Raw genomic sequence first — 25,218 nt, 5'->3', positions numbered from 1 at the left:
CGGAAATGGCGGTGGGGATGGGGACAGGAGACATTCCACAGTGTTTCGAGTTTGGAAAAGAAGGTGAACATCAGGCAAAAGACTCCAGGTGAAATGAAGGCTCACCAGATAAGGACAAGCCTCCTGTCCTGGACCCAGGAGCCCTCCTAATCCTCTGTAGTGTCTTGCAGAGACTCTTCCACCCATACCTTACTCAGGGAGGGCTGGCTCTTTGGAGCCTCTGTGGGGTGCATCAGGAACCAGGTTTTCCCCCAAAGTCACTGGCCCAAGCATGAAGGACTTTAACAACAAAGGGTTGAAAGAGGTAGTGAAATAACAAACCAAACCAAAGCACAGCTAAGCCTCAAAGCTGGGCAAAGACGGTATTGAGTGGGCAGGAGCTTTGTGTGAGTTTCCAATTAGTATAAACCACAGAGAAATTGCTAAGCCACTCTGGCCGGATTTGCTGGAGGGTTATTGTCATCCTGTGCCCTGGGTGACTTTCTGTGGCCACTTGGCTTTCAGGATTGTCTACAGTTTCCTTGGGAGGAAGATGTTCTCTTGGGATCCATGAGGTCCACTTTGCAAGCTGGAAGACTCCCAGCATAAGTGAGGACAAGCGGGGAGGGCCCCAGAAAACCATGCAGCCCCTTATGGTCAAAGAGGTCCTGCCCTGGGTTGCGGCACCCAGTTCCAAGACACCAAGGTGGAAGAGGCTCACCAAAGCAGAATGGGACTTTCTCATTTCAAATGCCTGGTGCCTTTCATAAGTCAAGGGAGAGGGCATTTTATTTGGAAAACAAGTGAAGGAATTTCCTTTCCTCTCTCTCTAGCAGCTGGAAAGGGAACAGAGCTGCTAGAGGGGGAAGTGACCCTGGGTACAGGTAGGGTGTGAGTTGAAAGCTGACGCCACTGCCTCCTGGCATGCCTTAGGTTATCAGGGTTGTAAAGGAAACTCGGCAGTGATACTGAGAATAGTAAATTAAATGGGCAACTAGGGGAGTGTGATGCTTGTTTAAAAATAAAAGCAAATAAGAATTTCAAAATTGTTAAGAAAAAAAATGCAAAACAACGAACAAACGATAAAAACATAAAACAACGCGAGGGTCAACAGAGTCAAAGCTCTTGGGGTGAGGTGCGGGGTCGTCCCACCTCCAATCTCTATCAATGCTCCTTCTTGCCGTGGATTCACTGTTACCCTGCCCAGCACCGCTGCAGGTGAGAGCAAGCCCTGCTCTCACTCAGACACAGCGGCTGCATCAAGAGGATCAGGACGGGGCGGGTGCGAGGTTCCCCTTGCTGGGTTCCCACTACGCAAGAAAGGATCCATCCACGGCCAGAGCCATCTCAGGGACTCCCAGGCAGACCCAGCAGGTTGCAGCTGCGGTTAGGACCGGGAACCCTCCCCACGGTGAACCAGGACGCGGAGGTCTTGCACATTAAAGCGCCCAGCGGAAAGATGGAGACCCAACTAAAGAGTTAAAGCAATAGTGACCCAAGGGGTCCCTTAGGGGAGGATTAAGAGACCAGGCTATTGGTGGCCATCATTCTTAAAGGACTGCGATCACCTGCAAGGCGCGCAAAGCTCAAAACGCCTCACGGATCCTGCTCTCGGCAGAGGTGGCAGCCCTGGGTGGAACGTGGGCATCAGCTCCCGGTCCCTGGCTCCGCGAGTCCGCAGAGTGCCCTGGGTGTGTTTCTGGGCTGCGCCTGCGGCGCCCTGACCAGGTCCCCTGGTGGGGCGGGGGCGGGGCAGGCCTGGGGCTCCGCCCTCCGATGCCCCGGACGCCCCAGCTCTTAACCCGCGTGCGGAGGTGCCCAGCCACTGGGCTTCGCCAGCAAGCGAGTGGTCAGCAAGCAGCCGGAGCCGCAGCCGCGCGCGTCCAGTCCCGAGGCCGATGCCAGCTCGCCGGCATGGCTCCCGCAGCGGCTTCGGGTGGCAGCTCCCTGCCCAGTGGCTTCTCGTCTTCGCCACCTTCCCAGACTTACTCTTCGTCTTTGAGTTTGTGAGTGGCGCGCGCGCCCTGCCCCAGGGCCGGGAGGGGACGGGATGGCTGCAGTGGCCGCTCTCTCACTGCACTGCGCAGCTATCCGGGCCCAAGCTGGAAGCTGCGCGGGTCCCCGGAGCGTCAAGGTAGCACGGACAGAGTGAGGGGGCCACCCTCAGAAAGTCCTTCCCACCGCCCAGTCTTTTGTTCCCTTCTAGACCAATGACAGTTCGCACCCAGGGTCAGATGCTGGGAGCAAGCCTGGCGGGGTCTCCTTGCGCTGGGTCTTCAGGGCTGCACGCCCAGTTTGCTCTGCCTGGCTGTGCAGGGAAAACTCACCCCGCTCTTTGCCCTGTGGTCGGCCCAAGTCCTTGTAAGGATGCCTAGAGTTTTTCAAAGGACAGGGCTTTGTTTAAAAAAAGAAAAGAAAGAAATCAGCAATAGAAACCTAAGTATTGCCGACCGAAGTTTAGAGATCAAGAGAAACTGAATCCGAATTATTCTCTTCTGGACTCTTAAAAGTTTCCGACGAATGAATGTATGTGAGACAAATTTGACCTGGAATTAGAAAAATAGGGGCCAGAGTTTGCTCCGTAGTCATTCTCCCCTGGAGGGCGGGGAGCCAGTCCCCATGGCTTGGCTGACCTTGAGGGCTGGAGAAGGCTCAGCACCTGCGGCTGGTCCCGCCTTGCGCTGAAGGGACTGAGCAGCCCCTGTGGCTGCAGGAAAGATCTTTTCACTGTGGGTTCCTGGTAAGGTGTCACTGTGTCGCTAGGCTTTAGATCCCCAGCGGCATCAAATCCCTGGGGGCTTTTGGTGCTTTATTTGGGGGGGGGGGCGTGTGCTTTATTAATTCTGTGGGTGTGGTTGGCAGGTGGGGAGACCTTTTCCTGTGTGTACCACCCGGTGCAGAAGCCAGAGAGTTGGGTAAGGAGGACAGTGTGGGAAGCTGACAGGTTTAGAGCAGGACCCCTGCTTCTTGTCTGATGGTGAGAGGTGTTTACACAGAAGAGAGGAGGTTGTGTCATCCTTGAAGGACTTGGAAGAGGGGCCACGGGAAACCCATTTGCTCCATGGCAGGGCTATCATTCATCCGGATTGACTTCAAATCCTGGGCATAGCCAGAACATGGAAGTAATATTTAAAAGAAATCTTGGACAGCATTGAGCCCAGCCCCACTATTTATAGACAGGGACAGCCAGGCCCCAAGTTGGGAGGGGGTTGCTCAAGTTCTGAGGGGTCTTTAGCTGGCTCTGGGGCCACCTGGGGATTTTCTACCTTCCAGGTTATCTGGAAAAACCCCCAACAGCACCAGGCACATGGATTCCGTGCAGGAGTCCCCTTGGGTCTGGCCTAGGCCTGAGAATACCCACTGGGTTTTCCTCTTTCATGAGGTTCCTCTGGGAGCTTCTGTTTCCCATCTCCTGTCTGTGGAAGGTTGGACTTCTGAAAATGAGCAGCTGTTGCCTGGAACCCGGGACTAAGGAGTGAGTCCTTCTTTCAGGGCTTTACAAAGAGGTATTTACAAAGGCAGAGCTTTGCAACTCTAAGAAATCATGTCTCGTGGTGCGATGTGATGGGCAGAGAGGCTTGTCAACAAAAAAAGATCTTAGTGTCTCTTGAATGTCCTGTGAGTGACTTAGAATCTTCAAAGCCCTATGGAGCTCAGTGAAGGCAAATGGTTTGCCCTGACTTCCCAGAAGGGACAACCTCCCAGGGCTCCCTGGCCTCTTCTTAGTGGCTCAGCAGGAGGGCAGGAGTGCCCCTGAGGGTAGGAACAGCCCAGCCAGGCAGCAAGATCTAATCTGTAGGGGAGTGGGGAGGAGGGTCCCAGCCAACCCACCACAGCCATCTTTGGTCAAAGTTGGGGGGGGGCGGGCAAATCTGAGAACCTTCTGTTAAACTTACTCCTCTAGCCTGGTTTTGTCACCTACCAGTAGTAGAAGTTTCCAGAATGAATAAATTCCCCCTGGTTCATACCATTTCCCTGTCAGCTGTCTTAGAAATTGCTTCTCTTCCACTTCTGTATTCTCCCCCTTTAGCTGTCACTTCCCTGGAGGCCCTGGACATCTTACTCTACCTCTGAGTTTCTTTCTTGCTTTCTGTGTTAGAGGCAGGGTTGCCGCTGTCGGGGTGGAGAAGAGGTGCACACTAACCCTTCAGGTTTTCCTCTGCATGGATGGTACACATGGAGCTGTGCGTGTTTTGACGTGAGGAAGGAGTAGAGAAGAAAAAGGTCTGAGGGGCACCTGCTGCCCCTGGGAGGGTTTCCTTAAATTGTGGACTATGAAGCAACTCAACAAAAAGACAAAAAATACCCAACTAGAAAATGGGCAAATGACCTGAACAGACACACAAACACATATTATACTCTGCCATGGTAGTCACCAGGGGAATGTGATGGAAACCATGGGGCATATTGCTTCACACCATTAGGCTGGCTGTTCTGGTTTAAATGGGTCCAGCAGCAAGGCCTTCAATAAAACTTCCAAACAAAAAGAAAATGGAAAATAACAGGGTTGATTGAGGTATGGAAAAATATTGGAACTCTTGTGCATTGTTTCTGAAAATATAAGAGTTCAGATACCTTGGAAAACAGTTTGGTGGTTCCTCAAAAAATACCCTAGGACCCAGCAATTCCACCCCTACATACCCAACCACAGGATTCAAACCAGGGAATTAAATAAGTACATGCACACATGTGTTCCTAGCAGCCCTATCAGCAATGACCCATAGGGGCCAACAGTCCAGGTACCCATCAATGGATGAATTGGATAAACAACTTAGGATAGATTCCCTACTGTGGAAAATTATCCAGTAATTGAAAGGAATGCAGTTCTGATTCATCTTACAGAAGTGATCAACCTTGAAAGCAGCTCTAGTCTGGAACCCTTGAAAACTGTATGCAGAAGCCGGGTGTGGCACACCCTGTAATCCCCAGAGTCTAAGGCAAGTTCAGAGATGGGCTTAGCAATTTAGGGAGGCCCTAAGGGACCCAGTGGGAACCTGTCTCTAAATAAAATATCAAAAAGGGCTGGGGATGTGGCTCAGAGTTTAAGTGCCCCTGAGTTCAATCCCTGGTACAAAGAAAGAAAGAAAGAAAGAAAGAAGAGAAAAAACTGTATACAGAGTGAAAGGGTCACAGATTGTAAGATTCTATTTATATAAAATATCCCAGAAAGTAAATCTGTAGAGACAGAACACATCCTGGTGGTTTTTCAGGAACTCAGGGAGGTGGGAATTGGGGAGCAATTAGATAGAGGCAATGACTACACCACACTAGGAACATGTTGAACACCACTGAACTGGTTGATTTAAGATGACTGGGTTTGGCCAGGCACGGGGGTTCCCGCTGATCATCTCAGCAATCTGGGAGGAAGAAGTAGGAGGATCACAACCTTGAGGCCAGCCTGGGCAACTCAGCAAGACCCTGTCTCATAACAAACACAGAAAGGGCTGGGGATGAAGCTCAGTGGTAAAGCACCCTGGATTCAGTCCCTCGTACAATAATAATTTGCCTTATTTCTTAGTGTTAAGGAAATAAAGCTTATACAATGGTGTCTAAGCCTGCTAGATAGCCCCTTGTTCTCTCCTTCCTTCTCCCTCAGGGATATCCCTAGGCCAAAGGTGAAGTTCATAAGGCTGCACTGTGACAATGAGCCTGGTGTTGTTAATGACAGCAGCATCCTGCACAAACCCTGCAACATGATGCTTTGAGGTTTACACATGTTGATGCTCTTTATGGATTCTTCTCTTGGTGGATATTTTGGCTATTTCTGGTTTGCTAGTTTTAGCTGTTGTGTACAACACTGGCAAGACCTTTCTTGTAATTGCTGCAGGAATTTTTCTGGGAATGCAGGAAGGATATAGCTTGCTGGGTCAGAGGGCACACAATCTGTTTTCCCAGGTGTTGCATATCTATGGTCCCCAAGAGTTATCCCTGTTCACCCACACCAGCATGGGACTTAGTAGAAAGCTCAGCGCCTCCACCTGCCCAGGCTCCTTCCAAGACTCTGCCTAATTTTGAATTAATTTATAAAGAACCCTATCCCCCAAAAAAACTATATAAATAAGCTTCAGGCTTGACCTGGACCTTCTCTGACTCTTTCAGGCAGCCTATGAAAGTCCCCATTGTTCTTCATCCTTGTCCCCCTTTGGTAGCGTCAGACTTTGTAATTTTCGCTCACCCGTCGCATGTGAAACGCTTCATTATTTTTTAATTTTGTAGTGCATCGAGCCGATGATGAGTCACGGTTCAGTTTCTCAGGCCTGACATCCCAATAGCCTGGGAGGTGCAGATGTCTGGGGCCAGCAGGGTGAAGCTGCAGTCCACTCCCACGGCAGGGGACTGCCCACTGGAGCAGGCAGGGGTGGGCCTGGCAAGCTCCCCCTGGCTCAGCACCCCTATCCCAGAGCTCCTGACTCTGAAGGCTACAAGGTCCTCACAGGAAGTGGGAAGCAGACCCAGCCCCTCAGCCTGCCCCCATCTTTCCAAGCACCCCCCAGGCAGTGGGGTTATGGCATCCCCCCTGGATCCCAGGGGTGAGATGTCCAGGCCTTGCTTATGGCCTCCTCCCCTGCAAGAAAAAAAAGGCCCCACCCACTGAGGACGCTTCTTTTCGGAGCCACAGTGTCTGCTTTCTCTCCTCCTCCCTTCCCAGCCAGGGCCGCCATGATGCCCAGACCACCACTGCCCGGTAGGAGGCTCCCATGGAATGCTTTCTGTTCCAGCTGTGGCCAAGACCCCAGGAGGCCACTTCTCCCACAAAGTGCTCTGAGAGAAGAGACCTCCACCCTTTCAGAACATGGGAAGGAAGTCCCTGGGGACACTGCCAAGACCCTTGACCCACCTCCCTCCTCCCCTGTAGGCAGGCTGGCAAAGAAAGAATGGGGAGAACCATTCTTGGATGAGAGTGTGCTAGGAATTCCATCCCGGGTGGGTGTTTCCCCTCCGGCATGCCCCAGGAGCACACAGAACAGCACGGTCGGCCATCCATGGGTGAAAGCCAGCCCGTGTTTGGGGGTGGAGGAGGGATAGGGGAGCCATGGAATTGGTTTGCAGCTTTAATTTCTAAGGTAATTACTTAAACCAGAGCTGTTTTGTGATCCAAAGTGAAGAGGGTCTTGTTATTACTTGAGAGTGACCAGACAAGTCTTGGATGCTCCTCCGTCTGGGGAAGAGGTGCTCCACAGAGCCAGGATGGGGTTGCGGGGTGATGGCAGTTCCTTTGGGTGGTCCACACTCTGGCTTCATTGAACAGGCAGCCTGACTCCTAGGAGACGAGATTCCCAATCATGAAACCTAATTTTCAGAACTGGGGGGAAATTGAGGCTCATAAAACGATAATCTTGCCCAGGTCACTGGGTCCCCAGGGTCCCTGGAGCACATCCTACTGTGATGGCCAGTCTGTTTCATCCAGGCACCTAAGAGGGACTTTGTCTTCTAGAAAGGACTTTGTCTTCTGGGCAGGGCTTAGGTTCCTTCTCTCCCTGCAGGTAGTGAAACTCAGAGCCATGGGAAGCTGACCAGTACACCACTGCCCTAATCAAAACACATTCAGCAGGTTCTGAGTCACTAGGCCCCAGAATCTGCAAGTGATAAGCCCTGCACCCCGCCACACACACACACACACACACACACACACACACACAGGTTCAGGGTTCAGTGGGAGTGGTCATCTGCCCACTCCCAGGCCACACCTCAGGCTTTTTCAAAAGGTGTTTTGGGGTTCTCATGGGTCCAGGGCATGGATTCTCTGTCCCAGGAGAAATTTTCCAGTGGCCTCAGCCAGGAGCCTGGCCTGTTGCCCCCAGGGAGTGGGACTGGCCCTACTTGGACAGCACAGGACAGCAGCTGGGATGACCTTTCCTGCTGCATCCGCTGGCTCCCAGCCCGGGGTCTTTGACCTCTGTCATGGGCCCCTCGATGGGGCTATTCAGGGAGGGGTACAGTCCCGTGCTGCCCGACTTTCTCTTTCCTACGTCTTTGCTGAAGGAAGGAGAATTATAGACAGAAGTCTCTGGTGCTGGGGGCGGGGTGAGGGGTGATCTTGGCTTTGAGAAGTGACTTTTCTAGTTTTTCAAGAACCCGAGGCCTGCTTTGATCAGGAGTCAGGGACTTCGAGCTGTTCTCTGGAAACTCAGTGTGGCCACCATGGGATTGCCTGCTTGCTGCCCCACGTCCCAGCGACACTTCAACAGGTTGCCTTAATGCTTTTCCCAAGTCACCCCACAGGCCCTGGCTGTGGGGGAACAGAGGCACCCCCTCTGCTGACCGCTCTCAGGAGGGAGTGGGAGAACCCGAGAAGCTGCTGCCAGGAAGAAAGCACTCAGGTTTCAGATGGCCAGGGACAGAGGGTGACCATTGGCATCTCCACCCACTACACCAGCCAGGAGACTGCAAGAGCAGTGGTTCTGCCAGTCCACACCAGTTCTCAGGACCTCAGGAAGGGGTGGGCTTTGCTCTGGGCCCAGAGCATCCTCCCTGAGAGAAGGGGTTGGGACGGGGCCACCTAGGGCCAGCCCGTCTTGAGCTAGACAGGGGCTGGGGGCTGATTCCGCTCTGCCCAGCAGGAGGGTCTGGGTGCTTTCTACCTTGGCACGAGCCAGTCTGGGGCCTCCTCCTGCTCTCTGAACCATCAGTCCCTGGACATGGCACTTTGGGCCCACAGTCTCCAGGGACAGGCAATGGTGGGAGAGATCCTCCTGCAGGTGTCCCCTGGTGTGGATGGGTGTGAGGATGGTGGTAGCAGTGACCCATGGCCTTGAAGTAGGAAACCCAGGTCATGTGGCTGACCTCCTCCGGTTTTAGGTGGTTCTGAGGAGCATGGAGAATGGAGTAGGTCTCTGTTGGTGTTGCATCATGGTAGGTCCAAGATGCCTCTACATTCTGGTGGTGAGGCCCGGCTTCCAGAGTGCCTGCTGGGCCTCCAGCTGCCCCAGGCTGTCCCAGGGTGGAGATGCACCACCCAGGGTTCTCTACCATTCTGGGTCTCAGGGTGTCCCCGCTGCCTCCTCATGGATGTCCCTGTGGGACCACACACCCCCCAGCGTGGAGTCGTCTTAATGCAGTGAGGCCCTGGGCCTGGGGAGAACATGTAGCAAGTTAAAGGAAAGCTTGTCACCAACCATGATGGGTCCACACACATGGACAGTAGGAGGACGGAGGTGGGGTGACATGGCCACTCTCAGTTGACCTGAAATTCAGATTCCTGTGAGGGTGTCCAGGACACACTGGGAGAGACACTGAAGTCCCCGTGAAGCTGCTGGATTGACTCTGGAAGGTCCCTAGAGGGGCTGTGAGGGGTGAGCACCCCAAGAAAGGGAGGAAGATGACATCCCTGGCCTGTGGGTGGGGGCGGGTGAGGGGTCAAGACTGCGTCCCAGGACAGGAACCCTGCGCCTGCAGATGAGGGGTGAGGTACTACTCCTCCCCTTCCAAGGCCGGGAGTTGATGGAGGCTCTTTGTCCAGGTGGAGGGTGGGGCAGGGAGAAGCCAGCTTCCTGGAGCCACCTCCTCTGCCTGCCCTTACTGTCCAGATGCCCCAGCGGCTGCCAGCCAGGGAGGACAAGGGGGCTGGTCTCTCTCCCTGATGCCAATATTCTGGGCGATTTCTTGGTAAACTGCCGGTGGGACACTAGGTGACCGACAGGTGACCCTGGGTGACCCTGGGCTCTGAGGACAGCTTGTCTGCATGTAGGCAATGGGTGTGTCAGTTTCCAAGCCAATAAAATGGGGCTGTAGTAGCCCCACCTCAAGGACTATGGTGGGGTTCTTGGACAGTTGTACGAGGACAGTTGTACGTTCTGAGAAACCCTTCCATGGGTGAGTCTGTCATTGTGTGAACATCACAGAGTGACTTGCACAGACCAAGACCAGTAGGATGATGCGTCCTGCAGCTCATGGCTACAGGTCAGGCACAGTTAGGTTAGGAGTGTGTAAGGAAGGGAGCCACGCCCCTGTGGGTCTTAGGACTCCCTCAGTCCAGCCAGAGTGCTCTGGGATCACTGGTCAACCTGCCCACCCATCACCACCTGGCACCTCAGGTGCCCCTGTGTGCCACTCTCAGGGCCAAGTGTGCGAGGCAAGGTGGGGTGAGGTTTGGGATTGGTGGGGCTGCTGAGGACACTCAGCTTGTTCTTTCCGTCCCCTGTCCCATTCAGATACCACTTTCTATAGGACCTTCCCAGTGGTCCTTCTTGCACTGAGAGGGGACAGCTGGGCTGAGGGCCATCCTGGCCAGCCTAATGGGGCAGCTGAGGAGAAGGCACAGTGGCTTCCCCATCTAGTCTTCTCTGCATCGGGGACCGGGCGCTTGCTGGGCTGCTCTGTGTGCCACTCGGCCAGACTGGTGCGGGATGGGTGGGGCAGCATTGTGGTTCCCGGTGTCAGACTGATGGCTGCACCTGTCCCCAGGTGTAGGAACCCATTAACACGGGTAGGGATTAGCCTTTCCAAAGTGACTTGTCATGGGTGGCAGTGCAGGGTCTGTCTGGATGGGCATCTTCTCTGGGAGGGGCATGCCCTGGCACAGAAGCCTGCCCTCACCTCCCCCCTTGTCTTCCCTGTCAGGCGTGGTCAGATCTAGGGCCCTGGCAGGAAGGGAACCACCCGTGGTGGGTCTCCGGGCACCCCCGAAATCCAGCCCCAGCATTCACTCATGTCCACTGCCGTGGGGGCCAGGGGGAGGCTTCTTTGCCAGAGGTGGCCCTGCCAGCCAGCCCCACCGGTTCCCTCCACCCAGTCTCCCACCTGGCCAACATTTACAGGTCATGAGAGGAGTCCTTGGCCTCAGGGGCAGACAGAGGGGTGCAACCGACATCCATCACCAATCCCCAAGAGGGTATTCCTGGGACCCTCAGGAAGAGTGCCCGGCCCAGTGGGCAGTGTCCCCCAGGGCTGCGGCACACTCTCCTGTGTGTTTGCTGGCCACATTTCCAGCCGGCTTGGTGACTCCTGTCAATACCTTTGGTTTTTCTTGCACTGAAGCTGCAGCTTTCTGGTCTAGTGTTTCCACTGATTTTGTCTTTTCCAGGTGGCTTACTCTGTGTTTTTCACAGAAACTCCGGGTTTCTGTTTATCTTGTTGGCTGAAGCCGGTGGGTAGAGGTGTGGCAGGTGAAATTTTCCATCCAAATGAGGACCTGGATCCGAGAGGCATTTTGATTCACTTGGGAGCTAATGAATGTTCTGTAGCTAGTGTGGGGTGTGTGGTGGGGGGTGGATGTGAAGTCAGCTGTTGCCTGTTCTGTGGTGGCTGGTGCCCTGGGACAGGCTTCCCAGGGGCTGGAGGCTGGGTGGAGCTGCGGGCCTGGACGGGGATTGACCTGTTAATATCAACTGCAGGCCTGAACTTGGCCCCCGTTTCTTGGAATTCCAAGTCTCTACCCCACTTTTTACAAACAGACCCAAATCCCCCAAGTCCTGCTGTCTTCTTCAGATTAGATAAAGGGACATGGTCTAAGCCTACCTGGGTCATCATGATGGGTCCCTCTGAAAGGAAGGAGCCTGGAACCAAAGGGGTCGGAGGAGGGAGCCCCTGGCACAGGTAAGCTGAGCTAGGTGGCCTCCTGAGCACACTCAGGGCTCATCCCAGGGGCAGCCCAGAGGTCAGACTCCCAATAACCTGCCTTTCCAGAGGGAAGAGAGGGAGGGGTTCTCTACACAGGGCTACCTGACCTCCTCCCCAGGTCCCTCCCATGGGATCAGCATCAGGGACAAGGCAGCAGTGCAGATCCCTGGACTCTGCTCCTGTCCCGGGCAGAGCATCTTGCTGGTCCTTCTGGGGCCCTGACACTTTCACCAAAGCCTGAATCTACCCTTGGTGTACCCAAAGCTGCTCCTGTGGGGACCAGCAGCCAGTCTGAAGAGGAGAGGAAGGAGACAGGCCCGCCCTCCATGTGTGTGTCATTGAATAAGGCTTATCTCCCTGGGTGTGCCTGTCCCCAGGGCTCACTGTGGTCACTCTGGAGTCTGTCCAGTGCATGACTGAGTGGCAGGGTGAAGGAGGCCTGCCTGGACTAGTCAGGAGACCTGTGCCTCCATACCTGGGAGGTGGGCTTCCCAAGGACTAGAGAAACCTGTGGTGTGTGCTTCCTGCCCTCTCAGCCTCCCCTCCCAACAGGGAGAGAGGCCCCCATCCTCCCTCTGGACCTATCATGGGTGGGCAGGCCAAGGGCCTTGGGAGGCCTCACTGTTTAGGGGTCTTGTTTTCCCCCTTTTTGTGTTCTTCTGTGACCTGGCACCCTGCGTTCACCCTGGTCTCAGAGTCTGTCATCCTGTGAGGCCATGTCCCTCCTCCATGGTGGCTCCTCTTTAACCAGCCTCTGTACACAAGAATACATGCACACGTGGGTACACACATATGCCCAACACCCACAGCTGCACAAATCAGCTCACATGCCCACACATGCACAACTCGCACATCAAAATCACACATGCATGCACTCTCACAGAAGAAAACCACCCGTCTTCCACAGAACACGCAGGAGGATTCGTGAGCCATCGCCCTTGGAGCTGGTGAGGCCTCTGGCCTCTCCTAGAGCACACAGTGATTGTGCTGGACAAACCACCCACACATACCTCCTCCTGGCGCTGAAATAACCCTTGAGTGATGAACTAGTTGGGTGAGAGCAGAGTTGGTGGCTGGTTGGGGCTGCTGTTCCTGGAGGTCTCAGGAGAGCTCCCTGCCCGGCCCAGAGCCCCAGGAAGCCTGGATCATCCACACATGCCACTCATCTGGCGAGGCTATCTCTCTTTTCCCTCCCTGGGGACATGATTTTTGCCTATTGGCCCAATGGCAGCATGGCTCAGCATTGGGTGCAAGGTCTGAGTGCTGTGGCCTGTTCCTCTTGCTTCTCACTCTGGTGGCATTTGCCTGCAGGGGGCTCCCAGGGTGGGGTGGAGAGCCAGGTGTGGGGGTCAGCTTTGGTTGAGGTCTTAGCCTGTTCTGCTGGAGAGGAGTCTCTGCTGCAGAGATATTGACAGGGTCCAGTGAACCCCGCCCGGGAAGCATCCAGAGAATTCCAGCCAGCCCCTGGCATGGACCTCAGTCACCAAGGCCTGCAGGGAAGTGCTGGGGATGAGGATGAAGAGCCCTTTCAGCCACACAGGCAAAGGAAGCTGCAGATGAATCTCAAGAATGTGCTGGAGAATTCCTTTCCCCTGGTGGGACTGAGGCTCATTGTTAGGAGGAAGGCCTCCCTCTGTCTTCGCGCCTGTCCCGTTTCCTTCTGCAGAGGCAGATGAATTTTTCTCAGATTTCAGTTTCTGGGAGATTGTGTGTTTTGTACTTTTTGATGCTTTTGAGATAATTATTAAATTTCAGCCCTCAGCAAGTTTGGAAGTGGAGAGTTGTAGAGATCATAGACCCCTGGGCTTTTCACCTGGCCACAGGTGAGACTTTGCTTTGTCTGTGACAATGGTTATAAGCACGTAGAACTCTCACTTGGACCTGGTTCTCAACTCTCATGATTATCATCATCACTATATTTTAGATAAGGGAACAGAGAGGTTAAGAAACTTGCCCAGGGTCAACACAGCTGAGATACAAACTTGCTAACTTGGTCTCTGGAGTCCGCACCATTACCCACTCCAGTATACTTCCCATGGGTTAATTCAGAAAGATAAAGAATCTTCCTGAGGGTCACATAGAGAGAGTTCCCTCAAACACTTATCTCTTTAGGGGATTTTTTTTTAATCTTTGAAAACATCTTGTAGAGTTTTGTACGTGGTCCCTGGTTCTTACAGAACTTCAGCTCTGCCCTGCATCCAACCCCAGACTGAATTAAAGAAGGTGATTTCCATCCCCCAAATACCAGGGCAGGGAGGGACCTCCAAGAACCCGCACAGCTCCCCCATTCACAGTGACTCTGTGTCCTGGCAGTTAGAGGACACACAGGACAAGCTAGTCTCATGTTCAAGTCAAGGTAGAGATCAAAACAAGAAGAGAGGAAATTTTAGGGTGATATTTTGCACAGAGAGGTACACAGAGCTGCAGAGGCGAGCTCAGGCCTCCCTGGAAAGCAGGGCACTCAGGAAGGACCTGTGTCCTCTTCTGTTTGGCTGGAGTTACCAGAACATCACCAGGAGCCTTATGTTATGAAAATGTGTTTCCAGGCCCTGGGCAAAGAGCCGGGTCCTCTGCTCCTGGGCATGGTGCTGGGCACCACATTTTTTTAAGGTGTCCCAGCTGATGAGATGCTGAGTCAGGACTGTGGACCACAGAGACTCAGCCCCAGGTCCTGCCCCCAGCTTCCAGCTGGGGGCAGAATTGACCGGGATGTCCACATAGAGAGTTCTACCTGTGACAGCTGCTAGAAGCTGCACTGTCCTGTTAGGAGGGATGGTGAAGGGGTGCAGGTCACAGGTGACGGGACTTGTCTGGACTTTAACGCGGGTAAGCAGACACCGGGCAGTGCCTCTGCTTGGGTGAGTAACGTTTTCAAAACACTTGCCTCTGAGCGTTCGCCCCCTGGCAGCTGCAAGTTGCCTGGAGCTTTCTTTACAAAGGGAGATGCTTGACCCCTCACCTACCCCTTGCTCTTGACAAATATTTGGCCATCGGGTCCTGAGGCCAGGCAGGAATGGCTTGCTCACTGCCCACGAGTGCCTTATCTCCCAGGTGTGGGTGCTGCGCCTGCTCTCTGTTTGCTTTCTGCCCACTTAGTAGGTGGAGAGGGGTGGGCACCAGTTCCCATGAGTCATGCCGCACCTCAGCTCTCCACGCTCACACCGATTTGAGCCCATCTCCTGCCGCCCCGTGTCTCCACCTCGTGCTGGGCTCCCCGGTCATCTGGAGGTCCTGCATTTGCTTCAGCATCCTCTGGGCTTGGCACACACTCCTCCTCGCCCTGGAGAGCTGCTCCATCACCCTTTGGCCTGCTGATCAGCCCAGTCCACTTCTTTCAAGAATCAATGGAGGGACTGGGGTTGTGGCTCAGTGGTAGAGCACTTGCCTAGCACATGTGAGGCCCTGAGTTCAATTCTCAGCACCGCACAGAAATAAATGAATAAAATAAAGGTCTATCAACATCATTAATTTTTTTTTTTTTTAAAGTCATGGAGCTGGGCACAAGCCTGTAATCCCAGCCACTTAGGAAGCTGAAGCAGGAGGATCTTGAGTTCAAACCAGCCTCAGGAACTTAGAGAGGCTCTAAGCAACTCAGTGAGACCTTGTCTCAAAGTCAAAAGTAAAAAGGGTGGGGATGTGGCTCAATGGCCTAATGTCCCTGGGTTCAATCCCCGGCACCAAAAAAAAAAAAAAAAAAAAAGAGAGTCAATGGATACCATGCACCAGGTCAGACTGCTTTGCCATCCAGGGCTGGGGTTGTCCACCTTCCTTACACACGTGTCCCTCTGTGCTGTCAGGGATTGGTTCCAAGACACCCCTCCCCACTCAGCTACCCAAATCGGGGGATGCTCAAGTCCCTGTATAAAATGGCATGGTATTTGCATCCTCTGTATACTTTAAATCCTCTCTGCAGGAGTTCTGTTTTCTAATACAATGTAAATGCTGTGTTCCTGGTTGTTATACCATATTATATGACAAGAAAAAATAGCCCCTACCATATTCATTATAGATGAAATTACTTTTCTGAATTTTTTAGGTGGGGTGACATATGGGGATTGAACTGAGGGGTGCTTTACCCATGAGCCACATCTCCAGCCCTTTTATTATTTTTAGACAGAGTCTTGCTCAGTTGCTGAGGCTGGTCTGGAACTTGCCATCCTCCTGCCTCAGCCTCCCCAGCTGCTGGGATTCCAGGTGTGCACCACCACTAGCTATTTTTCTTAATAGTTTAGGTGTGTGGCTGGTGGGATCTGCAGATGTGGAAACTGCAGGGGTGGGGAGGGGCAGTTGAACGTGGCTGCTGCTCACGCATCTGTCTCTGATGGGCTGCTGGCCTCCAGGGTGGGTGGTGCCTTATCCCAGTTATTGGGTGGTGCCGGGCACAGTGCCAGACGCTTCACACTCACATCCACAGTTTCAGCCAGTTCACACCAGCCCACACAGTGGGGAGACTTCTGCCACTTGCCTGGTGGCAGAGAAAGTGGAGGCTGGGCCACTTGCCACAGCCTCCTGCTCCGGCAGAGCCCCTCGCATGTCCAGTGGACCCTGTGGGATGCGGATGCCCTGGGGCCATAGCAGAGGGAGGAGCCTTTGCTCACCACAGCTGTGGCCGCTGCCAAAGAGCTTCTGCACAGGACCTGCACAGAGGGAAGAGCAGCAAAAGACTCTGCTCAGGAGAAGGGGACTAGTCCAGGGCGAGGCTGGACAGGACTCATCTCTGTCACAAGCAGTGGGATGAAGAAGGGCACGAGGCCTCTTCTGGGCCCTGCCTCGCCTGCTGCCTTCCTCCTGCTACTCCCCTCCAGCTGTTCTGCCCTCTCCCCGATGGCCCCTGAGCCTCCACCCTGTGGCAGTGGCTGGCCAGCTGTCCATACCCTGGGCACCTTCTGGCCAGGGCAGTGAAGGGCACAAAGGATGACCTGCAAGGTGTTCCCCTGTGATTCCGCTCGTGCAAAAGTTCAGAATAGCGAACTCTGTAGATAGAAGGTAGATTAGTAGCTGCTTAGGGAGACACAGGGCAGCCCAGGCTGCGTGTATCTGGCTGTGTGAAGCCCACTGACCTGGACACCTGTAATGGGTGGGCCCTGCCGTATGCAAAACGCATCTCTTTAAAGCTATCTAAAGAAATTGACTTTTGCCAGGCGTGGTGGCACATGCCTGTAATCCCAGCAGCTGGGGAGGCTGAGGCAAGAGGATCAATTGTTCAAAGCCAGCCTCAACAAAATTGAGGTGCTAATCAACTCCATGAGGCCCTGTCTCCAAATAAAATACAAAATAGGGCTGGGGATGTGGCTCTGTGGTCAAGTGCCCCCAAGTTTAATCCCCAGTACCCCCCTCAAAAAAAAGAGAGAAACTTTCTTTCACACTCTTACTATGAAACCTACTATAGATAAACAATGCAAAGGAAAAACCCAATCTATAAGGGCCCATTTGTTAAATGAGGTAGGGCAGAGTCCTGTGGTCTGCCCAGGGGCTGGGGGCTGGGGCTGAGCCCAATCTGGGCTTTGGTCTATGGACAGCTGTGGACAGAGGTTCAGACCGTGGATTCCAGGATCTTGCATCCATGTGCAAGAGAGAGAGAGCTGGAGTGACAGGGATGGTGCATTTCCCAGGAGGCTGGGACATCGCCTTTGCCAGGCTGGCAAGCAGACCCAAGGCAGGTCTGGCTCCATCCCCAAGTTCCTTCTGTGTGGCTGCTGGAAGCTCAGAGCCAGAGCTGGCAACCAGCATGTGTGAGACCTTGGTGAGCACGTGGAGCAGGGCCCCTGCTCTGATCTCCAGTCATTTGTTCTGCCCCTGACTGCCGACCACCATTCCTACCTCAGGCCACACAGGGAACAATCTGGTTGTAAGAGGTGAATTGAAATGACTGCAGACCAGGAGCTGAGTGCTCTTTCTGACTGTGCCGTTTCCAGGTGCCACCTGGGTGCCAAGTGACCTTGAATGTATTTTACAGTTGATTCAGCCACAATTACAATATTGCCACCATAAACATAAAAACAAGCCACGATCCAATTCATCTTTGCCTGCCGGTGCTTCAGGGGAAGCCCAGGCACCCAGCTCCATGCTGCACCCTTCTTACATGAATCAGAAAACCCCCAGAGAGCAACCGTGTTCCTCAATGCCAAGTCCACTGGCCACCAGGAGCATCTCAGTCCCAAGGGTCCCACAGGTCCATAAAGGAGTGCTCACCCACCATGGGTGACCCAAGGTGCTCCTTCGGGGGTTATAGTTCATGAGGCACTTGAGTCTAGCTGTGACCACTCACCAGAACACCAAGGCCCATTAACCCAGGAGGAATAGCCAGTGGTTCTCCTAGGGCCCCCAGGAGTCAGCAGCTACATGCAAGGGGGACTTCCTTCCCACCATCCCCTGGTTGGGGAAAGGGCCATGTCACCACCAACCAGGTACACTTCTGCTCAAGCTGAGGCCCCGAGGAGATGTCCAGGACCCCCCGGGAGCATATGGCCAAGGAACCTTAGATCCAGCTCCTCAGATGGGCACAGGTGAGCAGACCTAGAGGTGGTCCCAGGTTGATGCCTCTCTGCCCACTAGCTGGACATGCCTGACCAACTCTTCTTCCACCACCCCACCCCTCCCCATCCACCTGCACCTCTGTTACCAGGAGGGCTGCCTTCACCTTGGGGAGCAGGGTCCCGGAGGCTGGCCCCTGCCATGGCTCCCCAGTGGCCAGGCCACACATGCTGCAGGGCTCCTCTGCCACTGGCTTCTATACAGGGCTGACAGAAAGGATCTGGGAACACAAATGGCATGTGGCCTTTCTTCTGTGTAAGATCCACTGTGAGGCCCTGGAGACCAGAAGCACCCTCATACGGGATACCTGCCCACTAGAGAGGGCCCAGGCGCCCACTCTCAAGAGGCCTCCTGCTTGGACTCTTGAAATCTCTGCTAAATTACAACTAAAAACAGCAGCGTTTCACCTCTTTTGCTTTGAAAAATGCCAGGAACAGAAAAAAAAAAAAAACAAATAAATAAACCCAACAAAATGGAAAAAAAAAACAGAACAATGGAAATGACCTCGTCCTCTCACTGGTCAAGGAGGCCATGTTCGAGCCAGGTCTGTGACCACTATGCACATCTCAGGCCCTGAGCCAGCTTCCACCTATTAGACTCCAAGCTGTCCCCACCTCCTGCTGGAGCCACCTGCAGGGCAAGCAGGGACCCTTCATCTCAGTGCTTTCTGGGTCCCCAAGATGAGGGACTTCAGCTCCCCTGGGCTGCACTGTTCACACCACCTCTGTGAGGAGACAGGCTGGGGACTGGCGGGTGGGAGTCAGAGGAAGCAGCCGCGGATTGCAAGGGACCTGAGCCAGGCCAGATGGGGACAAGTGGGGAGAGGCGCTGTGTCCTGGACTCCCATCCCTGCCCCTTCTGACTCCCAGGACTCAGCCTACCAGTGCGTCGCCGCCCTGTTCTACCTCAGCGCCTCCGTCCTGGAAGCCCTGGCCACCATCTCCATGCAGGATGGCTTCATCTACAAGCACTACCGCGAGAACATCGCGGCCGTGGTGAGTCCCGCCTGCCAGCAGGCGCATGCGCACAAGCAGCTCTTGCTGTGCTGCCACCTAGGTGCAGCGGAGGCTGTGCCCTGAGAAGGGAGTGCTAAGCCCAAGGCACCCGGGTGGCCAGGCCTGGAGTGCAGGCGTCTGAGCGCCCCCAGTGTCTGATGGATCCTGCACCATCTTATTTAACCCTCTCAAAGCCCCATGACCTGGGTACCTATGCAGGGCAGAGCGAACCCGTGTTCTCTGTGGCCAGGTGCTGTGCCACTCGTGACCTTGACACCAGTTTGGAGCAGTGTGTCTGGACACTTGGGCCTCTGACCCTTCTGACCCTGGCCCTCCCGAGGGTTGTCCACTGAAGCAGACATTCAGGGACAGGGACACTAAGGTCAGGGACAGATTTTCTTTTAATGGGTTGGGTGGGAAGGGCAGGGAGAAAGGATGTTTCACAGAAGCTTTTTCCAGGGCTGCCCAGGGGTGCGCCTGGGCCCATGAACTCGTTCTGGCTGACAGTGGATTTCTAACTGGGTACAGTGCAAAACCAGAACGGGTTCCCGAGAAAGAGCTCCTCAGATTTCTAGAAGTCAATCCATGTCATGCAGATCCTGGTGCAAAATATGGTAGTAGCCCACAGATAGCTGCTCCAGTGGCCAGACCGGCTCTTCCTCCTTTAGGAAGGGGCAAGGCAGAGGCAGAGAGCAGCCCATGGGGATGGGCAGTGGCCAGCTTTGGGATGGGGTCTGGTGAAAAAGTCCCTCATAGCCTCATCCCTGTGGGCCAGACCCTTTCTCTGGATAAACTGCCAGCTTACAACCACTTCCCTAATCATGGCCACCTCGGGGTCCCTGACACCCCCTGAAGTGTCCCTCAGTGTGAGGATGTCTCCCCACATGGCCAGTTGCTAAGCAGTAGCACAGCCAGCCAGGAGCCTGGTTGCTCTTCCCTCCCTGAAACGCTGGTCCTCCATCTCCACCATCATCCCTCTGACCACTCCAATTCTTCTCTCTGTCTCGGGGGCACCTCTACCTCTCCCTATCCAATCCCAGAAGCCGCTCTCTCAACAGACATCAGCAAAGCATTTGACAGTTCCCATAAAATTGTTGCAGACTGTGGTAGCAAAACATAGATGGATTATGGTTGGTGGGTCTATGCTTGATGGAAAAGTCCAGGTGGGGTGGATAAGTGCCGGGGCAGGTCTCCAGTTGAGAACCACTGGGCTCTAGTGGATTGTGCTGTATTGTGACTTTTCCTTTTTATCGAAAGGCAGCGTACACTCAGAGAAGTGCACAGGCCACAAGTGTACAGCCTGAATTTTCAGAAAGTGAGATTCCCTGTGCAGCTAGCATCCAGATGGAGAAATAAGACTCAGTAAATAAAGAGCTTCCAGAAATACCCCTCTTGTCCTACCACTACCACTGTGCAACTCTGCCACCTGTCACCTTCTGATTTCTAGCACCCAATTCAGTTTTGCCTGCCTTTGAACTTCACTCGAGTAGGGTTACACCAGGTCCATTCTTTTATGACCGGCTTCTTTCTCTCAACCTGGTACTTGTGAGATTCATCTTGTGGTCAAGTATAGATGTGTATTGTTTATTTTCACTGCAGTTTAGTATTTAGTATAAATATTTAGTATTTAGTGACATTTCTCCATTCCATGTTTGCTTATGTCCCCACATTTTGTTAGTGGAGTGGGATAGTCATGAGCATGCCCAGGTAAAGTCAAGAGTGCTAGAATCAAGATCCAAATGTTCTCAGCAGGCAGATGCACTGAACCAAAATCATGAAGGTAAATGCAAACCAGGTTCCATGCAGTCATGAGATCCACTAAAAACATCCACTGGATCAGGACATGGGGCAGAGGGAGTCATGGTTCCTCAGGATTTAACCCCAGATCCCTCCCAGCCATAGCATGCCCCTCAGGTGGTCTTGGGGTGGCCATTGCAGGGCATATGGGGGCCTGGGGAGGGGTCTCCAAGCCTCTCTCACTTTGAAGGCTTCTGGCCTGTCTTGAGGCTTCTGTGTGGTTCCTGGTTGGGACATGTCTCAGAACCTGAGCTTCTTCCCCATCTTGTTTGGTGGTGGCAGAACCTCCTTGCCCAACAGGATTGGTGGAAGCTGCCTGCAGAGACCCGGAGATTTCTAGAGAAATCTGGAGGTTTCTTCTAATGGCAGGGTATCTGAAGCCAGAACCCATCCCTGCATGTCCCGGCTCTAACCGCCCTCAGCGTGCCATTCTTCACCCCATTTGCAAAACAGTTTCTATTTCCTGTTACAGTGGGGGCTTCTGCTGGGCTTGTGCCAAAGGGCCTCTATGGCCTGGGAGTGCCATCAGATGGGCACAGGGGGGTTTCCGGGCTGCTCACTCGGGTGTGACCGCGCCCTTCAGACCCAGGAGTGCCGAGCTGAATTCTCTTAGGCTTGTTATTAAGTAACTCGGCTGGCCAGTGGGGGGAGAGCTTGCCCAAGCATGGGGGCAGGGTGAGAGCGGGCACCCTGATGACTGCTGTTTATGGCATTTTTCAAGAGTCACAGAAGCGTGGCCACCCTAAGTGTTGTGCTTGGGCTGGAAACTCTTGGCCCCTGCCCAAGGTCAAAAAAACAGGTGCAGAGATTGAATTTGAGGGCAGGTGAGCCTTAGGAAGGAGGGTGACAGGAGCAGGCAGTGCCCAAGTGACATGCTAGCCAGTGACCATTGCCACCACCCCAGGGCTGTTGTTCCCAGTGACAAAATGGCTGCATCCTCTCACAGCCTTATTATTTTTAATTGATTAATTAAGTCATTTAAATCAGGTATATATGGCATCAGAATGCATTTTGATTCATTGTAAGCAATTGTCACAGCTTTCTTAGGGAGCCCCTTCTTTTTGACAAAAGCTAGACATCCTCCTTACCTTCCCTGACCCGCACTTCCCATGGACACTGGCCTTCACCCTTGCCTGGGTGGGCAATGATGGATCCCAGGATAAGAGTCCAATAGGGTGTTGGGATGTCCAGGAGCTTGGAGACCCCATCAAGGGTCAGCAGGCCCATGTCTCAGATATCATAGCTCAGCCACCACCATTGCTGGTGGCCACTGTCTTGCTGGTGCCTGTGAGGGGGAGGGGGCAGTTTCCACTGAGTCATTGACACCTGCCTGGATGCTTTCCTTGCAGGGGCCCTCAGTGTTCCCATTTCAAGTCAGCTGACCACACCTGGACGTTGGGTGAAGTTGGTAGTTTCATCTTGCATTCTAGGACCCAGGGATCTTGAGTCAGGTCCCCTGGGGCTGTGTGGGGAGAGGATTAGGGATTCACCTGAGCTCCCCAGGAAAGGCTGTGTGCGTGAGTGACAGACAGTGGCAGCCCAAGGACCATGCGGTGCTCCAGGCAGCGTGGACCCTTGGGCCTCCCTGCCTGCCCCCCACCCCCAACACTAATGGGGTCTCTCTGGGTTCCAGGTGTTCTCCTACATAGCCATGCTGCTCTACGTGGTCCACGCTGTGTTCTCTTTAATTAGGTGGAAGTCGTCATAAAGCAGCCAGACTTGAGCTGAAAACCCAGAGGTGTTGGCGGATCAGCCCATCCTTCAGCGTAACTTTCTAGAAGGCAGACATGCTCTCAAGGGGGCAAAAAGAAGAGAAAAAAAGCAACACTTTCCCACGGGTATCATGTTGACCTTCCCATTGACCTTTCCACCAGGGCAGGGAGTGGCTGCTAACCTGCAGTGCTGAGCTGTCCAGGGCCTCTTCCTGTCTGTGAGAGGGCCTGTGGGGTGGGACACAGGGAGTGTGACCTCAGAAGACCACAGCATCCCCTGCTGGCCCCTGGGCTGGGTCTTGAGAACAGCAGATGGGAGCTCCCATGGGCTCCGTGGAGACCCATTTAATGGGGTGCTTCTAAGCGTCGTAGGAACTGAAACTCACCCGACTGACATTTCCAGATGCCATAGCGGAAAATGAGAACCTTCTGAAAGACTTTATAAAGTGCCCGTGTGTACAGTTCCTCTGTGGCTGTGCTGGGGGTTTGGTTTGAATTGCCCTGTGCTGGGAACCGGCTCCTAGCAGCCTTCTGAGGACCTTTGACTTAATCAGGAGGCAGCCTCAGTGACAGTCAGATGACATCATGCACTCTCAGCCACTGCCCTCACCCTCCCAGAATCCCACTGCCCGGATGGCATCCCCTCCCTGGAAACTCGCCAAGTGCCAGCCTGGGCCCCAGCCATTCCCCCCAGTAGTCTGTGCTCAATTAGAATTCCCTTAAACTGCCTGTGGTCCCAGTGGCTTCAGAGGCTGAGGCAGGAGGATCGCAAATCCAGCTTCAGCAGCTCAGTGAGGCGCTAAGCAACTCAGTGAGACCCTGGCTCTAAATGAAATACAAGAAAGGGCTGGGGATGTGGCCCAGTGGGTTAGTGCCCCAGGGTTCAATCCCTGGTACTAAAAAAAAAAAAGAAAGAAAGAAAGAAAAAAAAAATTCTTAAACCCAAAGAAAACTAGGTACAGATGTTTCCTCTCACTTTTTGTAAAGCTGATCCAAACTGTTTTGAGCTGTGTGGTCTGTTCTGTGTTCTCTGGTGACATGGATAATCAACTGGTTTTAGAATGTCCCTGGGGAGAAAGGGGACCCGGCTGCAGAGTCGAAGGAAGCAGAAACACCTGGTGGACACTGGGTTTCTGGTGTTAGCTGTCCAGGCTGTAAGTCAACAAAGGTCCCTAAGTTGGGAATCTGGAATTCCAGCCCCTGTTCTGAGTCCCCTTGATTCCATGGCTCAAGAATGAGTGACATTCCAGGATCACTGGTACCAAAATCTGGGTCACTGGTATCAAAATCTAGCCACTTGCAACGAGTCCACTGAACATAACCGAAATTTCATAGGAAACCATGAGCAACAGGCTTGGCAGGGGCTGTAGCTAAAAAGCAAAACTAAACTACAAATTATAAAATAATAGGGGTTTGTCATGTGTTTACAAAATTTGCCATTCAGTGTCGATGGAAGGAAGTCTCAAAACTGCCCTCCGCAGGGACTCACCCCAGAACTTGGTGCAAGCGAGGCTCCTTTGCAATAAGGAAGGGAGGGAGGCAAGAAGGCTGAATTGAATTTCCCAAAGTTAAAATTTTTTAATCATTTAAATAAACGTTCATAGGACCTCTCTCATTTTTGCTAATTATAAAACCCTTACTAGTCCATGGCTTTGCTGAAGACTCTGATACAGCTTCCTGTCCCTTCTGTCACAAGACCATTTAGAAATCTGCAGATTCATTTCCCATTTGAGTTGCATCCAATTTTTTTTAAATACTTTTCAGTATTGATGGATCTTTCTTTTTGTGTGTTTATCTTACTGTGGTGCTGAGGATCAAAGCCAGTGCCTCACACGGGCCAGGCAAGTGCTCCACCACTGAGCCGTGACCTCAGCCCCTGAATTGCATCCTACTAGAATCGGGTGTGAATGGGGCAGGTGTGGTTTCCTCAGGCCCCCAAATGCCCTCCCCAGGTCTTGCTCCCCTTCTCCTGCCCCTCTAACCCACCCACCCAGTGCCCCCTCTGCTCCTGCACTAGCTCTCAGCTGTTTGTACCCAGCTTTTTGGTGTCTGCAGGTGCAAGTGTCAGCTGAGTGGCAGTCCTACCTGCTCAGGGCACCACTTCTCTGAGAACCCACGATGCCTGGGGAGCCAGGGGTGGCGAGGGAGGACATTTAAGGAACCTGCTGGGTAAGCGCAAAGGCACCCAGACCCCAGAGACTGAGCTGTGGCCGAGCCCCTGATGCTGGCTCCCTTGGCCCCTCCAGGAAGGGGTGGATCTGGTGCCCAGGCTTCTCTGCATGGGGGCCTTGGGCAGCCCCTTCTGGCCTTGGGGCCCTGATTACTCCCAGATCTGTCCTTATGCAGATCTGACCGCTGGCCTCTCAAGAAGTGATGACAATGAAGCCAGTGTGGTGGCACACACCAGGGACTTGGGACACGAAGACAGAGGATCACACGTTGGAAGCCTCTGTGACTTAGCAAGAGCCTGTCTCAACTTGAAAAATAAAAAGGGCTGGAGATGGAGTTTAGGGGGAGCCCTGTGTTCAATCCCCAGGGCTGAAGGGGAGAGAAAAAGGGAGAAGCTACGGTGAGCACCTCTGGTGGACATGCACGAGGCACGGGCACTGGACTGCGTGGGCAGAGGGACAGCCCCGACCTCG

The 25,218-nt window shown here is 53.6% G+C and overlaps 1 pseudogene across 1 annotated transcript; it reads left to right on the top strand.

The window, feature by feature from the left end:
- Positions 1-1,893: 1,893 nt before the first annotated feature.
- On the top strand, positions 1,894-22,572 carry LOC308640220 (myelin and lymphocyte protein-like; annotated as a pseudogene). Its single transcript has 3 exons — positions 1,894-1,985; positions 18,942-19,067; positions 22,498-22,572. The product of its transcript is annotated as a myelin and lymphocyte protein-like (transcript).
- The last annotated feature ends 2,646 nt before the right edge of the window (positions 22,573-25,218 follow it).

Source organism: Spermophilus citellus, assembly GCF_964194105.1.
Source record: "Spermophilus citellus genome assembly, contig: SCAFFOLD_36, whole genome shotgun sequence".
Taxonomy (NCBI): Eukaryota; Metazoa; Chordata; class Mammalia; order Rodentia; family Sciuridae; genus Spermophilus; species Spermophilus citellus.
Note: the sequence above shows the minus strand (reverse complement) of the source record. Positions and strands in the feature narration are given on the sequence as shown.